Genomic DNA, 17,809 nt, shown 5'->3' on the forward strand with positions numbered 1-17,809 from the left:
GTTTTTCATTTAATAATTCAAATCATCCCATACTAAATTGATCATAATAATAATATCCGATTAAAGTAAAATTTTGATAATATGCTATAAATATCATCGAGATCATCGTTGTAAGTTTTCGGACCCATCAGTGGTCTCTATCTATCAGATCATCATACGGTCATTCACAGATGTCGAAATCAAATTTTAATGATCGACATACTTAGGACTACCGGATCGAGGTTGTCTTTAGTGATAATATTTTAACGATAATTATTTAGATAATGAACGGTGAAGATGGATTTTAAATTCTAAAATTATATCATATTCAGAGAAAAATTGAAAAAAAATTATAATTATAATAAATTAAAAAAATTTAAAAAAATTAATTATAATTATAATTAAATTAATTAATTACCGACAGTTATTAGTGATGGTTGAATTTTCCATCGCTAATATTTTGAAAAAAAATATTTAAAAAATTATGAAAAAAATATTATTTTTTGATAAAAATATTAGCCACAGCTTTAGCGACGGAAGATACCGTCGCTAATACTTTTACCAACAGCATTAGCGATTTAAACATTGCCATCACTAATAATTTTAAAAAAAATATTTTTTTCAAAGTATTAACGATGGATTTTGTCGTCGCTAATGTGTTGTCGATGGCATTAGCGACGGCTACTTTATCATTGCTAAAACTCCCACATATTACCAAGCATAAAGGGAAAAAATTTTCGCTCGCGTGCTCTCCTTTCGTCAGTGTTCAAACCACCCTCAAACCCCCGCCCCGTCCCTTCGGCATCCTGCGGCCCCAACGTGCTCTCCTCTCGCCGGCGTCCAAATGCCACCTAACCCCCCTTTTCTCCCTCCCGCCCCGTCCCTCCGACATCCCGCGGCCCCGGCATGCTCTCTTCTCACTGGCGTCCAAATCCCTCTCAACCCCCCCACCCCTCCTTTCCTCCCTCCCCACCCCGTTCCTCCCCACCCCATCCCTCCGGCATCCCGCGGCCTCGAGCCTGTGTCCCTCGATGCCTGCGACCACCCTGACCCCGCCGGCCCCGATGTCGCTGACCCAACCCTGCGGCCCCCATCCCACCGCCTCCAGCCTGCAGCCCCGCCCCACCGGCCTGACCCCATAGCCCCAACCCGTGCTACCTTCCTGCAGCCCCATCCTTGCACCCTTGTCTCTGGCATCCCATCCCAGAGCCGACGTCCTATCCCTAGCCATCCTTTCACCTTCAGTCCCTGTGCAGCAGCCCCTTCTATTATGAGTATTAGCGACAACATTAGCAACAGCTAATGCGATAACTAAAAGTTATTTTTTTATTTAAATTATGTTAATTAAATTTAATTATATACTAAAAGTTAATTAATTAAATATTAATTTAATTAATTAGTTAGGGTTTAATTAATTAATTACAAGCACGGGACTTGGGTCTTAGTATGCAGAGCATTCGGATCGAAAGAAGGTGATGGACAGCAGCGCAAACATGGGGCCGGGGCATGCCTTGTGCACTTGGGCCTCGGGTCCCAGCTGGCATCCAAAACATCCAGCTCTCGCGTGCCCACGCGCTTAAGCCAAGTGTGTGGGAAAAATTTAGTGCAGGGGTAAAATGGTAATTTTAAATTTTTTTTAAAATCATTATTTTACAGTAAAAATTATTAATTAATCTAATTACTTAATAAAAATTTATCCTACACTAGGATCTAAATATGATATATAGCATGCATGCATTTAAATTTGGAATTCAAATTTGAACAGTAAATTCTTTACTGTAATGTGTTCAGAACACAATACCTTTGTACGGGTAGTAAATCGCCGTAATCTGATCACCATCGGGAGAGTCTGATCGTCACAATGTAGCCACACAGCGTGTCACGCCCCGACCCGAGATTGTGAATCGAGAGTCGTGGCAACCGCCGCATACTCATGAAGAACTCTCTCCATAATCATGCAAGGCATCTTATCACGATATCAATGCATCACAGCAGAATAAATTCAAATAATTATTATTCAACTGTAATTCAAGTAATTAAATCAAATATCTTACATCCAATAAAATTTTTGCTAAAAAAAAAATAAAAATAATAGATCTAAGTTCAATGAAGTTGACAATGCTAACCTCGCTTCTAAAAGCTCTGTCCCAATATTTCGTCCCACGCTCGAAATTAATTATCTGAATCTGAAAAATAGAAAGAAAGGTAATGAGCTAGACAGCCCAGTAAGTAACAAATATCTCAACTAGATAATTCAGATATTATATAATTTTCAAGAATAATGCTGCAAATAAACATAAGAGTATATTTCATGCTGATTTAATACAAATCAAATATTTTCAAATATTCACATATAATATAATCATAAATTCGATTCGATTCAAAACACTCGTAACTCAACAGCCTTGACTATGACCAACGTTTAACCCCCATTGGCGGGGTCCACAGAATACCAGCGTACAACCCCCACTGGCAGGGTCCACAAACACCAGCGCACAACCCTCACTGGCAGGGTCCACTGAGTATCAACGTATAATCCCATTGACGGGGCCCACTGAAACATAGTTAGACTGAGAGCATAAATCCGATTCTGTATCAAACACTTTGTATCATAATATATCATAATTTTTTACTGAACGTGTGCATAATCGACATACCATAATATTTCAAAAGCACTTTTCTTTCAAAACATAATTTCATAAATCATGCATAATTTCAGAATAAATATGGAATATCTCGAGAACATGATTCATTACTTACCTTTCACGGAGCACTGAATGAACAGATCGACTAACTTCTAGGAGATTTTTTCGTGCCTATTATCCAAAATTATATTTTTACATTAATTTTAATTCAAAATTCAATCTAAACATATCCCAAATCAAAACCTCATTTAAAATCAGACTCTTTCCTAAACTCGATCAAATCATCAGATGAAGCCTTCCACTACGCTAATCCTAGAGGAATAACTTTAGAGAGAAAAAAAATCCATCAAGAGAGAGAAACAATCTAGAGAGAAAAAATTTAGAGAGAGAAAGTAGAGAGAGAAAATTCAATTTCAGAGAGAAAGTCAGGGTTCAGACTGAAAGAGAGAGAGAGAAGAGAGAGAAACTCTCTCTCTCATCATTTTCATTTTTTTTATTTTATTATTTATTTATTTATTTATTTATTTATATATATATAAATATAAATATATATATATATATTTATTTTTATTATTTATTTTCTTTTCTTTTCTTTTCTTTTTTTTTCTCTTTTTCTTCTTTTTCTTCTTTCTCTTTTTTTTTCTTCTTTTTCTTTTCTTTTTTTTTTCTTCTTCTTCTTTTCTCGGCTCCTTCCAGGCCGAACAGAGGATCGGTGGTTCTCCGGCCTTGACCGATCGTTCGGGCCACGGTAGCCGCAGCGGAGGCCGGCGGCAGAGGGGGGTCACTCCTCTGGTCACGGAGGAGCATGGTCGGCGATCGATTTCGATCGTCGGCGTCAGAAAAAATTCAAGGGAAAAGAGACCGAAACAGGGGTCTCTTTTTCGATCGAAAATCGGCGACACCCGTCACCGACAGCCTCAAGCAAAGGTACGGGAAGAAAGGGAAGGAAGAGAGGAAGGAAAGGAAGACTCACCCCGGCCTCCGGTGACCTCACCGGCGAGCAATCATGGAGAGAAATCGAACGGTGTCTGCGGCTTTAATCGAGAAAGATGGAGAGAAAGAGAGAGGGAGGAGGCCGATGTTCGGTCTCTAGGGAGAGGGGGTCTTCTTATAGAGGGTCCTAGTACTTCGAGAGGTCCTAGGACTCCCAAATCGCTCGGGTTTCGTCGAAGAAGAAGACTATCGGGAGTCTTCTTCCCAATTTTCTTCTATTTTTTTTTTTTTTGTGGGCTTGGATCTTGACATCATGGGCTTGGGCTATAACATTCTTCACCCCTAAAAAAAAAATTTATCCTCGAAATTTTTCATACCTGTAACCATTGTATTGGAAGCCTGTGCATTTTGTTGAGTAAGCGCATAAACTCTTCCCTGATTTTTAGAAATCTGTCCACCACCCTTATGTTGTCCTTCATGAGTTCTTTGGCCAACTTGATTTTCAGTATTTAACGGGCAGTTAGCAATTTTATGATCCATCTGACCATATTTGAAACAAGCACCTGTATTCCAATAGCAATTCTTGTCTGCATGATTTTTGCCACATCTGGAGCACTGCTCACCATCAATCTGTTGAGTCTTATTATCTATTGCTCCTTAGCTGATCTTTTGATGTTTTTATTATTCTGCCCTTGTGTATCATTTGATTTTGCTCTCTTTATTTACTTTCTTTCCCTTTCCATGCGTTCTTTATTGACTTCCTTTCAATTATCAGTGCTTTGTTTACCACATCGGCATAAGTTGTCAATTCATATGGAATCACTTGTTTTTGAATCTCAGTTCTCAGTCCCATCTCAAATTTGTGAACACATTTTGCTCACCATCCACTAATCTCGGAGCAAATTTTGCTAACTCTGTAAATTTTACTTCATATTCAGTCACACTCATACCTTTTTGCTTCAAATAAATAAACTCTTGCTCTTTCTGGATCCTTATACTCCGAGGAAATACTGATCATAGAATGCAATCCGAAATCTTTTCCAGGTAAGTATTTCGCCGTCTTGTTCATGCTTGAGCTGTAGTCGCTGACACCAGTTGTATGCTTCTCCTTGTAGTAAATAAGCTGCATATCGAATCTTTTCTTCATCAAGACACTTTTGGACAGCGAAGGCCTTCTCCATCTCCATTATCCAGTTATCAGCCTCCAGAGGTTCAGTAGTCCCTTGAAAGCTGGAGGAGCAAGCTTTTTAAATTCTGAAATATTGTTCTTGTACTGGTTGCTCTCCATGTTGTGGTGGTGGATGTCGATGTTGTTGTGTATCTCGTTGTATCTGCTGTTGTTCAAACATTTACTGCTGTATTTGTTATTGCGCTTGTACCATCCTGATTAGGGTCTGCATTAACTGAGCCATATCTGGTTCTTGACGTGCTCTCGAAGTACTCCCATTAGGATCTACGACTCCCTCCTCTTGAGGGGTGCCACTGGTCAGATGGAGAGTGCTACCATCCCGTGGTTGTGATGTCTCTCTTGCAATTCCTTGAGTAGTTCTTGTCATTCTACGGGGAGGCATGGTAACCTTATAGTAGTAAAACCTTATTAGATTCATTTATCTATTTGTTAGGATAGATTTATTATGATGCTCATACTTTAACGTCCCAATATTCTTAATGTTTACCCACCTACACTCATACTATGTCAAATTCTATGTGTCATAATTTATCCACTTATGCTCTGATACTATATTAATTATCACGCCCCCGACCCGAGATTGTGAATCGAGGGTCGCAGCAACGCCGCATACTCATGAAGAACTCTCTCCATAAGCATGCAAGGCATCTCATCACGATATCAATGCATCACAGCGGAATAAATTCAAATAATTATTATTCAACTGTAATTCAAGTAATTAAATCAAATATCTTACATCCAATAAAATTTTTGCTAAAAAAAAAATAAAAATAATAGATCTAAGTTCAATGAAGTTGACAATGCTAATCTCGCTTCTAAAAGCTCTGTCCCAATATTTTGTCCCACGTTCGAAATTAATTATCTGAATCTAAAAAATAGAAAGAAAGGTAATGAGCTAGACAGCCAGTAAGTAACAAATATCTCAATTAGATAATTCAGATATTATATAATTTTCAAGAATAATGCTGCAAATAAACATAAGAGTATATTTCATGCTGATTTAATACAAATCAAATATTTTCAAATATTCACATATAATATAATCATAAATCTGATTCGATTCAAAACACTCGTAACTCAACAGCCTTGACTATGACCAACGTTTAACCCCCATTGGCGGGGTCCACAGAATACCAGGCACAACCCCACTGGCAGGGTCCACAAACACCAGCGCACAACCTCCACTGACAGGGTCCACAAATACCAACGCACAACCCCACTAGCAGGGTCCACTGAGTACCAACGTATAATCCCCATTGGCGGGGCCCACTGAAACATAGTTAGGCTGAGAGCATAAATCCGATTCTATATCAAACACTTTGTATCATAATATATCATAATTTTTCACTGAACGTGTGCATAATCGACATACCATAATATTTCAAAAGTACTTTTCTTTCAAAACATAATTTATAAATCATGCATAATTTCAGAGAATAATTATTTATTTTCAGAATAAATATGAAATATCTCGAGAAGATGATTCATTACTTACCTTTCACGGAGCACTGAATGAACAGATCGACTAACTTCTAGGAGATTCTTCCATGCCTATTATCCAAAATTATATTTTTACATTAATTTTAATTCAAAATTCAATCTAAACATATCCCAAATCAAAATCCACTTAAAATCAGACTCTTCCCTAAACTCGATCAAAATCATCAGATAAGCCTTCCACTACGCTAATCCTAGAGGAATAACTTTAGAGAGAGAAAAAATTCATCAAGAGAGAGAAATAATCTAGAGAGAGAAAATTTTAGAGAGAGAAAGTAGAGAGAGAAAGTCCAATTCCAGAGAGAGAAATCAGGGTTCAGACTGAAAGAAGAGAGAGAAACTCTCTCTCTCATCATTTTCATTTTTTTATTTTATTATTTATTTATTTATTTATTTATTTATTTATATATATATATAAATATATATATATATATTTTTATTTTTTATTTTTTTTCTTTTCTTTTCTTTTCTTTTTCTCTTTTTCTTCTTTCTCTTTTCTTTTTCTTCTTTTTCTTTTCTTTTTTTTTTCTTCTTCTTCTTTTCTCGGCTCCTTCCAGGCCGAACAGAGGACCGGTGGTTCTCCGACCTTGACCGGCCGTTCAGGCCACGGCCGTCGCAGTGGAGGCGGCGGCAGAGGGGGGCCACTCCCCCGGTCACGGAGGAGCATGGTCGACGATCGATTTCGATCACCGGCACCGAAAAAAATCCAAGGAAAAAGAGACCGAAATAGGGGTCTCTTTTTCGATCGAAAATCAGCGACACCCGTCGCCGGCAGCCTCAAGCAAAGGTACGGGAAGAAAGGGAAGGAAGAGAGGAAGGAAAGGAAGACTCACCCCGACCTCCGGTGACCTCACTGGTGAGCAATCACGACAAGAAACCAAACGGTGTTCGCAACTTTGATCGAGAAAGATGGAGAGAAAGAGAGAGGGAGGAGGCCGATGTTCGGTTTCAAGGGAGAGGGGGTCTTCTTATAGAGGATCCTAGGACTTCGAGAGGTCCTAGGACTCCCAAATCGCTCGGATTTCGCCGGAGAAGAAGACTCCTATCGGGAGTCTTCTTCCTGATTTTCCTCTGTTTTTTTTTTTTTTTGTGGGCTTGGGTCTTGACATCATGGGCTTGGGCTTGGGCTATAACACAGCGTGTCTGGCCTCTGCGGATCATCCACACGAAGCTTTCGATCTGATCGACTCCTCACGAGTGCTAGCTTGTTGTAGAGCCCTTTCGACGGCCGATGCTGATCGAACTCCTTTGATCGATGTCTGCCGACTCTTCAGATGCTCCAGATCATCAGCAGACGTGCTTGAGAGGATGTTGAAGATCTCCTTGAAATTTGGTGGGCTCACGACACTCGTAGCTCACCTTCTCACTTTCCAAACTCCAGACTGAAACCCTGCGCACACTTTTTCTTTCTTTTCTTTTTTTTTCTCTCGGAAGGATATAGACCTTCACCTTGCACACAAAGATTCCTCACGCCCAGATTTTCTCTTCAAATTTTTTCTTGCACACGCCCCACTCTTCTCCTCCTTTTAAAATAACAACCAAGGTCTTATCCACGTGAGAGGATAAAGATGAGTAATTGCACATTTGAATTCAAATCAAATTTTGAATTCAAATGGAAACTAATTTATCCCTATCCACTAAGGGTGTGAGAAGAGGAGGGCGTGGCTTAATTTGTGTGAGTGATTTCATGAGAAATATTTTCTCGTGTAATAAATGGGGTGCTAAAAGAGGATAAGGTCAAGGCGCTAAGATTGGTTGCTCATTCAAATTCAAACTTTATTTTGAATTTGAATGGCCAACCAATCATCCTTATCCACTCATTTGGCGCATTAAAGTAGGGCGTGAGGAGGGCTTTGCGTGAGAAAAATTCATGAGAACTTTCTTCTCGCGAATTCAAATGGGTGCAGTGGAAGTGAGGTGGCTCAGGGAGAATGGGTCAAGGTAGTTTCATTATTTAAACCAACCTAATTGAACCAAATAAATTAGGCCCAATTAGACTAATTTAAATCCAATTAAATTAGGCTTAATTAGGCTCAATAAAATCCGAATCAAATCAGAAATTGATTAAGCCCAACCCCTGATCAAATCAGGGACCAAACCATCTCGACGATTAGGTCAACTCTTAACCTAATCGGATCAAACCCAACTGAATCTAATTCAATTGGACTTAATCCAAAAATAATTACTCAATCAAATTAAGTTAATTAGTGATCAAATCACTAATTAAACCTCTCATAAATATTGAGTCCAAATTCGATGGGTAATCGGGCATCAGAATTCATCGATATGTACCCCTGATTGAAGAGTCCCAAATTAGTGGGACTCTTGACACCGGTACCCAAAATGTGTGGGACTCATGATCAGAGAATTCTGATTCTCGATCACAGAGTCCCAGACACGTAGGACTCATAGTCCATGAGTATTAGGACTCTTCATCAGCCATCAGATCAGATAGGAACCTCTAATGTGTGTGACACTGCAGGTTCGAACCTAAGCCGGTAGCACAGGAACCAATTCCTGTACTAATCGAAGTGACCATCAAGCAATGGTACCGATGATCGGATAGGTTGAATAGTCACAATCGCAACACTCAGAACCTACGTAAATATGGTTACTGTATAATTCATCCTTTTGACCTCTGTGTTTAGGACGACTCAGGGTTAAACTGTCAACCCTGAGTAGATCATCCGAATCGTGCTCAACTCAAACAGTCCTGTGACTCCTCACAAAGACTATCTTGGCCAAAGTTTTGCTAAATTGAAACACGACTATACACAGCTCCTAAATTGGAGTGGTCAATCCCATCTTGACACATGCATCGACAAGTCAAGTACTTGACTACACCCAGCAGCCTTCCGTCACTGAATTAGAAATTCAGGTAGTCCAGTGCCTAAGTGCAGTAAGTTGCTTGCAAGTCACCATGGCGGTCTCAGGTCGGAGGGACATTTATACCCATATTCCATCGGAGCAAATTTTGACAGCAGAAATAGCTCTGGAGTCGGTCACGTTCAATGCAGATGTACCCTTACATCTCACCTGTATGCCATACCAGTGTTTCCACACTCATTGGTTAAGAGGACAACCAACCTATATGGCACACAACGACCTATGCTTGATAAATGTTGTCGTCCTTGGTAATAACGTAACATTTGGTCACGAACAGATTTAAGGACTAAATGACAAATCCTCCTTTATCGAGTCTAAATAGTCCTAAGAACTTCACCACAATATAGGAGTTCATTAGAAGATAAAATATTTTGTGATGAAAAATACCAAAATAATTTTTATTAATTCATAATTCATGTACATATACAAAAATGAGCACAACCGTCAACAGGCTGACGATTGGCTTTGGGACACTATTCCCAATAATCTTCCACTTGGCCTAAAGTCAATCGGTGCAGTATCTAATACCCATCTTCGACTTGTAGTTGTCGAACTCCTTCACCGCAATGGCTTTAGTGAATGAGTCGATTAGGTTCTCCTTTCCATAGATCTTCTGAAGGTCGACGTCACCTCGATCCATAATTTTTTGGATGAGATGGTAGCGGCGCAGAATATGCTTCGTCCGCTGGTGTGCCTTGGGTTCCTTTACCTGAGCAATGGCTCCAGAGCTGTCACAATAGAGCAGAACTGGACCAACAAAGGAGGGTGCTACTCCGAGCTTGGTGATGAATTTCCTCAGCCACACCGTTTCTTTGGCAACATCTGATGCAGCGACATACTCTGCCTCACAAACTGAATCAGCCACTGTGTGTTGCTTGAAACTCTTCCAGCAGATAGCCCCACCATTAAGGGTAAAAATAAATTCCGACACACTTTTGCTGTTATCGTGATCAGACTGAAAACTAGAGTCTGTAAACCCTATAAGTCTCAAGTCTGATTCACCATAAACAAGCCACTGGTCCTTAGTATTTCTTCAATACTTCAGGATGGTTTTAACAACCTTCCAGTGATTCTCTCCTGGATCAGATTGGTATCTACTCACTACCCCTAGTGAGTATGCCACATCTGATCGTGTACATGTCATGACGTACATGATATATCCCACTGCCGAAGCATATGGAATCCTACCCATACGCTCTCTCTCTTGAGGTATTGTCGGACAATCCCTCTTCGAGAAAAAAATTCCATGGCCTATCGGTAGATAGCCTTTCTTGAAATTCTCCATGCTGAACCTCTTCAGCATAGTATCTATGTACGTAGATTGAGATAAATCAAGCAATCTTTTAGATCTATCCCTATAGATCCTCATCCCTAGGATGTAGAAAGCTTCTCTCAAATCCTTCATGGAGAACTGTGACGACAGCCAAATCTTTATTCTCTGTAATGCAGGGACATCATTCTCGATTAAGAGAATATCATCCACATACAATACAAGAAATACCACTATTGGACCATTAGCCCACTTATAAATACAGGGCTCTTCTCCATTCTTAACGAAGCCATACGTCTTGATCGTCCTATCAAAACGTATGTTCCAACTCCGGGATGCCTGCTTAAGTCCATAAATGGACCTCTGTAGTCTGCACACCTTAGACTCATCAGTAGATGTGAATCCTTTAGGTTGTATCATATACACCTCTTCATCCAGCTCTCCGTTTGGGAAAGCTATCTTTACATCCATCTGTTAGATTTCATAGTCTAGATGGGCAGCTATCGCAAGCATAATCCGAATGGATTTGAGCATTGCCACAGGAGAAAATGTCTCATCATAGTCTATACCATAACATTGACGATATCCCTTGGCAATCAGATGGGCTTTATAGGTTTTCACCTTTCCGTCTGCGCCCTTCTTTCTCTTGAAGACCCACTTACACCCTATGGGTTTTACTCTTTCGGGTGGGTCAACCAATGTCCACACATCGTTGACCTTTATGGACTCCATTTCGGATTTCATGGCCTCTAGCCATTTCTCAGAGTCGGGTCTCTGCATTGCATCCATGTAGGTGATCGGATCCTCATCGTTTTCATCAAGTTCGATAGGATCGTCATCCCGGATTAAGAAACTATAGTATCTGTCCGGTTGACGTGGTACTCTACCAGATCGCCTTATGGGTGCTTGAACAATGGGCTCCGGATCTGATCTAATCAAAACCGATTCAGGTTCAGCAACTTGTGTCAATTTTTTCACCTATCGAACTTCGTCAATTTCGACCTTAGAGGTAACAGTTCCTTCACCAAGGAACTCTTTTTTCAAAAAGATTGTCTTAAGGCTGACAAACACCTTTTGCTCATCAGCCAAGTAGAAATAATATCCTTTGATCTCTTTTGGATATCCTATAAAATTACACTTGTCAGACCTAGGTCCTAGCTTGTCCGTAATTAAACGTTTAACATAAGCCGGACATTCCCAAACCCTAAGGTGCGAGAGTACTAGCTTACGTCCTATCCATATCTCATATGGCATTTTGGTTACAGACTTACTCGAAACTCTATTTAGAAGATAACAAACCGATTCGAGCGTATATCCCTAGAAGGAGATCGACAGACCAGTAAACCCCATCATGGATCGAACCATATCCAACAAGATCTGAATCCTCCTTTCAGATACACCATTATGCTGTGGTGTTCCAGGAGGAGTCCATTGAAAGAGAATCCCATTCTCCTCAAGATATGTCAGAAACTCATTGGAAAGGTATTCACCTCCTCGATCAGATCGAAGAGTTTTAATACACTTCCCAGTTTGTTTTTCTACCTCATTTTGGAATAGTTTGAACATTTCAAACGACTCCAACTTATGCTTCATTAAATAGACATACCCATACCTCGATAGGTCGTCTGTGAAGGTTATGAAGTAGAAATATCCACCTCTTGCACTTGAGCTCATGGGTCCACATACATCAGAATGTACCAGACCCAAGAGTTCACTGGCTCGCTCACCTTTTCCAGTAAAAGGTGACTTGGTCATTTTACCAAGAAGACAGGACTCACAGATTGAAAATGATTCACAATCACCTATTTCAAGAATTTCTTCTTGAGCCAACCTGTTTATCCTGTTCTTATTGATATGACCTAGCCTACAGTGCCAAAGATAGACTTCTGACACATTATCTATTCTAGGGCATTTACCGGAGGTTTGAACCACATTAACAGGTTGTGATAGAAAGTAAATTCCATTATAAAGTTGTCCAATAAATATTGTAACACCATTCAAAATGATATTGCAAACATTTTCTTTTATTAAAAATTGATAACCGTTCATGGCAAAAGGCCTACAGAAATAATATTTAATAAAAAGCTTGGACAATAGTGACATTCACTCAGAATTATATTTCGATAATTGATTACAAGGTTCATGATTCCTAATGCTAGAACTGAAACTTTGCTTCCATCTCCAACATTCAGGAACCTCTCACCTTCATCAAATCTCCTATTGACTTGCAGACCCTGCATCGAATTGCAAATATGATAAGGACTTCCGGTATCCAATACCCAGGCAGTAGTATCACAAATAAAAAAGTTACAAGGTGTTATCATATAAGTACCTTGCTTCTTCTTTGGCCTGTTCGGGTCCAGTGAGGCAATGTATAGAGGACAGTTCCTCTTTTAGTGCCCCTGCTTCTTGCAAAAGAAGCACTCCGCCTGGCTCTGATCGGGCTTGCGCTTCTTGGTCTGACCCTGTGCAGACATCCCAGCATGCAGCTGCACCTTCTTATTCTTCTTCTTCTTGTTCTTCTTTCCTTTCTTAAAGGGTCGATGACCAGAAGAAGACCCTCCCACAACATTCACCGACTCCTTATAGAGCTGGTGATCCTTCTCAAAGTTCTGTAGCAACCCCAACAAGTCGTGGTAGTTCACTGCAGGCTTTGTCATTCGAAAATGAGTAAGGAAGGGAAGGAAGGACTTGGACAGAGAATTAAGGATCGCATCCTTACCGAGCTGCTCGTGTAGGGAAAAATCCAGTTTACTTAGGCGCTCAATCATTTCGATCATGTACAGTATATGATCTGTGACTGAGGCTCCATCCCTCATCTGAGCATTGAAAATGGCACAACTAAATTTGTGCCTTTCAACATCGTCAGGCATGCCAAAAGAGTCGTTCAATATTTGAAGCATCTCCTGTGGCTGGGCGTTCTCAAACCTGCGACTGAACTCATCATTCATTGCCACCAGCATTATGCACCGGACGTTGGTGCGGTCGTTGAGCCACTTCTGGTAAGTGTCTCGGACCGTCCCTCTAGCATTCAGGGCTAGCTCCTCAGGTGTCAAATCCGTTACTACATAAAGGATCTGCTCATGCACAAGAACGATTTTTAATTTTCGATACCAGCTATCGAAATTAGGTCCCATGAGCTTGTCATTATCTAATAATGATCGGAGCGACAGGGTAGTGGCCATAGCTGCATAAAAGAAAATCAGACCTATATTAGTATATAAATTATTAATACTAAAGACTTGGACTTTAGTCTAAAATTTCTCTCAGTATTTTTATGAATTGGTAGCCTGAACCTCCAATTCGAGGAATTACTTTAATTCCTTAGTGGGTACTAGAATCCACACAAACTACACACGAGCCCAACTTTGGTTGGTCAACCCATGTGCATCTATGGGTAGGTTCATAACCAGTTGTTTCTCTAAACAACTTCTAGTAATTAATTTTGCCCCAAAACCTAATCAGTAGGCTTTGGCCTCCACTGAAAAAATCTGGTTAGGTCCAACCATTAACATGATTTGATTTGATGAATCGGACCAATAAATGATCAAGTCCGACTTTGGTCGGCCAACCTTGTTGGGAAATGTGTCCCAAAAAGCCAATCGTCAAGCTGTTGACGGTTGAGCAACCAAGTATTGTAATTGATTTGTTAATAAATAAAATATATTTGGCATCTTGTTGCTCCTAGATTGATTTTGATGATTACAAAGCAGATTGAAGGGATACAAAATTTTAAAATGAAAAAGTCCTTATGCTCTTCAAGGGCAAAATTGTAATTTCACTAAAATCCTGATTTGATAGTATCATTTGGTAGAACAAATGATTTGAAATCTATTGGTGAAAATTTCATTGTGTTTGGACTTATATTTTTGAAGTTATGAAGGTTTGAAGTGCATGAGTCGACTCATGAGTCAACTCATGGCACTGTGAGCTGATTGGCACGCAAAAATTCTCCTTGGCACGCTAGTTTTCTGGCTTGGCACGACCTGTGAGTCGACTCATGAGTCGACCCATAAGGCATGAGTCGACTCATGAGTCGACCCCTGCTAATTTGAGCCAAGAAATTCCAGAAAAGCATTCTCTGGTTTTTGCAACAGAGGTCGACTCATGAGTCGACCCCTGAAGCATGAGTCGACTCATGAGTCGACCCCTGCGACGGGAAATGTCAGCAATGGCTATTTTTTTGCCCGTTTTAATTGCCATTTATGCTTCCTAAAAATCCTCTAACGGCTCTTTATCTGTCTAAATTGTTTTTTCTTGCTTCTAATGCTACAAAATGCTTAATTTGATGAAAGAAATTGCAGATTAAATAGCGGATCAAACGTGAAATCAAATAAAAAAGAGAAAAAGAGGAAAAAGAGAAGAACAGAAGAGAGGATCCGAAATTTGCAAGAAAAAGCCTGAGATCAACGAAATATCCATAGAGAAAAAGAGAGAGGATCCACAATATACCAGAGAGATTGTGAAAGAGAAAAGGAAGATCTTTCAAGGAGAGAATTCTTCACGCCTATCGTTTCAACCTTGATCTAGAGATCGTTCAAAGCTTTCAAGAGATCTTCAATCAACAATCAACCTCTTCTCAAGCGTTCAACCGTTCATTCATCTTGAGAAAATCTGAAAAAGGGGTTCTTCATTTGAGTAAAGCTTTTATTGTTATATTTGCTCATTTAAGGAGCTGTTATTGTATTCATCTGTGCTCTAAATATTCTTACTCTTTGTGAGTTTTTGCTCTTATTTTTGGAGGATTTCCAAAATAAGGAAAGGTTGATCCGAACCTGAAATCGGAGTGTTTTGGGTTTGCTTGTACCCGGGAAACAAGTGTTCTAGCTTGGGATAGCTAGGGTCGGAGTTTTCGACGTCTTGTATTCTAGCTTGGGATAGCTAGTGTCGGAGTTTCCGACGTTTTGTATTCGGGTTGAATACAAAGGATAGTGGATTGAAATTCCCAAGTGGAATCTTGGGGAGTGGATGTAGGTGCAAGGTTAGCACCGAACCACTATAAATCCTTGTGTTTGTGGTGTGCTTTATCGCTTTATCTTATTTCTTTATTATATCCTTGCAATACTACTTTAGGTAATTAATATTGATTTAAAGCCATTGTTTTGTTCTTCATAAGTTATTTGCTGGGCTTAAAATTTTTAGAAACCCAATTCACCCCCCTCTTGGGTTGCATAGCTGGGCAACAAGTGGTATCGGAGCCAGTGCTCTAGCCCTTCTTTGATCTAACAATCAAAGAGCCAAAGATCTATGACAACCCATGTTAGAACTTCTCTAGCTGAGGGGCAATCAACAAACCGACCTCCACTTTTCAATGGGTCTAATTACACCTATTGGAAAGCTCGGATAAAGATTTTCATACAAGCACTCGACTATGATATGTGGAGTATCATAGTGAATGGTCCTCACACACCCACCAAGATTATAGATGGTGAGGAGTCAACCAAATCCGAGAAAGAATGGGATGAGGTTGACAAGAAATTGGCACAATTAAATGCCAAAGCTATGAATGTTCTTTATTGTGCACTAGATGCTAGTGAATTTAATCGCATTTCTACTTGTGCATCTGCTAAAGAAATATGGAATAGGTTAGAAGTCACCCATGAGGGAACAAATCAAGTAAAAGAGTCTAAAATAAACATGCTTGTACATAAATATGAATTGTTCAAAATAGAGCATGATGAGTCCATAACTGCTATGTTTACTCATTTTACTGATATAATCAATGGTTTAAAGAGTCTTGGCAAATCTTATACTAACAGTGAACTTGTAAGGAAGATTCTCAGGTCACTGCCAAGAACTTGGGAAGCCAAGGTGACTGCCATCCAAGAAGCAAAGGACTTGAACACTCTACCTTTAGAAGAGCTTCTTGGATCCTTGATGACTCATGAACTTAGCATGATGCAACATCAAGAGGATGAAATCAAAAAGAAAAGAACCATTGCCCTCAAATCCACAACTTCACCTGATTATGAAACAGATGACTCTGAAGATGAAGATCAGGATGAGGAGATGGCTCTCATCACCCGAAAAATTCAAGAAGTTTCTAAGAAAAAGGAAACAGGGGATGAGAAAGAAATTTACAAAAGGGGATCAAAGCATAGAAAAGGAGAAAGATCAAACCCCTATATGCTACGAGTGCAAGAAGCCAGGACATTTTAGATCCGAATGTCCTCAATTGAAGAAAGGTCCAAAGAAATTCAAAAAGAAGGCAATGATGGCGACCTGGAGTGCGAGTGATGACTCAAGCTCCGACGAGGAAATCTCAACCGAACAAGCCAATCTGTGCCTGATGGCACATGAAAATGAGGTAACTTCTGAATTCACTAGTGAATTTACTTTTGAAGAATTGCATGAAGCTTTCTATGATTCAATTGATGAATTAAAGAAACTAGGGAAGAAAAACAAAGAGCTGAAATTGGAAAATCAGTCCTTAGTGAAACAAGCTGAAATTCTTTCAATTGAAAAATTCACATTGATTCAAGAAAATCAAAACTTTAAGGATGAAATTAACAGGCTGAAATCTATAGTAGATAAGTTCACCTTAAGTTCAAACAAGCTAAATATGATCCTTGATAATCAGAAAGCTATATATGATAAGGCTGGACTTGGTTATAAACCCCTGAAGAAACAAAAATTTTTGAAGGATATTTATGCAAATTATTCAAGCAAAAAGCCTACAAATATTACTTGTTTTAAATGTGGAAGAATAGGACATAAATCATACACATGTCTTATTAACAAATATGCAAACACAAAGAAAATATGGGTTCCAAAAGGAACCATTCTGACTAACCTGAAAGGACCCAAGAAAGCTTGGGTACCTAAGACAGAAACTTGATCTGTGCTTGCAGGTGTGTCTAGCATCCCAAGAAGGAAACAGAAAATGGTATCTTGACAGCGGATGCTCGAGACACATGACTGGTGATGAATCACAATTCATCACGCTTGATGCTAAGGATGGAGGGATGGTGACCTTTGGAGATAATGGCAAAGGAAAGATCATCGGGATAGGTAACATTGGTATCACTCCCTCCAAATACATTGAGAATGTTTTACTTGTTAAAGGTTTAAAGCATAACTTACTCAGCATTAGTCAATTCTGTGATAAAGGGTATAAAGTAAGTTTTGAATCATCTGTATGCATTGTGACGAGTCCTATTAACGATGGCATTAAATTTATAGGACATAGACATGGCAATGTTTATATGGTAGACTTGAATGATTTAACTAAATTAGACATGCAATGCCTAGTTTTTCTTAAATGCTAAAATAAATGAGACTAGTTGGCTGTGGCATCGTAGACTTGCACATATTAGCATGCATTCTCTTTCAAAATTAATCAAAAAGGATTTAGTTCTCGGTTTGCCAAAATTAAATTTTGAAAAGGATAGAATTTGTGATGCATGCCAA

The sequence above is a fragment of the Elaeis guineensis genome, chromosome 11 (assembly GCF_000442705.2).
Source record: "Elaeis guineensis isolate ETL-2024a chromosome 11, EG11, whole genome shotgun sequence".
In the NCBI taxonomy this organism is placed as follows: Eukaryota; Viridiplantae; Streptophyta; class Magnoliopsida; order Arecales; family Arecaceae; genus Elaeis; species Elaeis guineensis.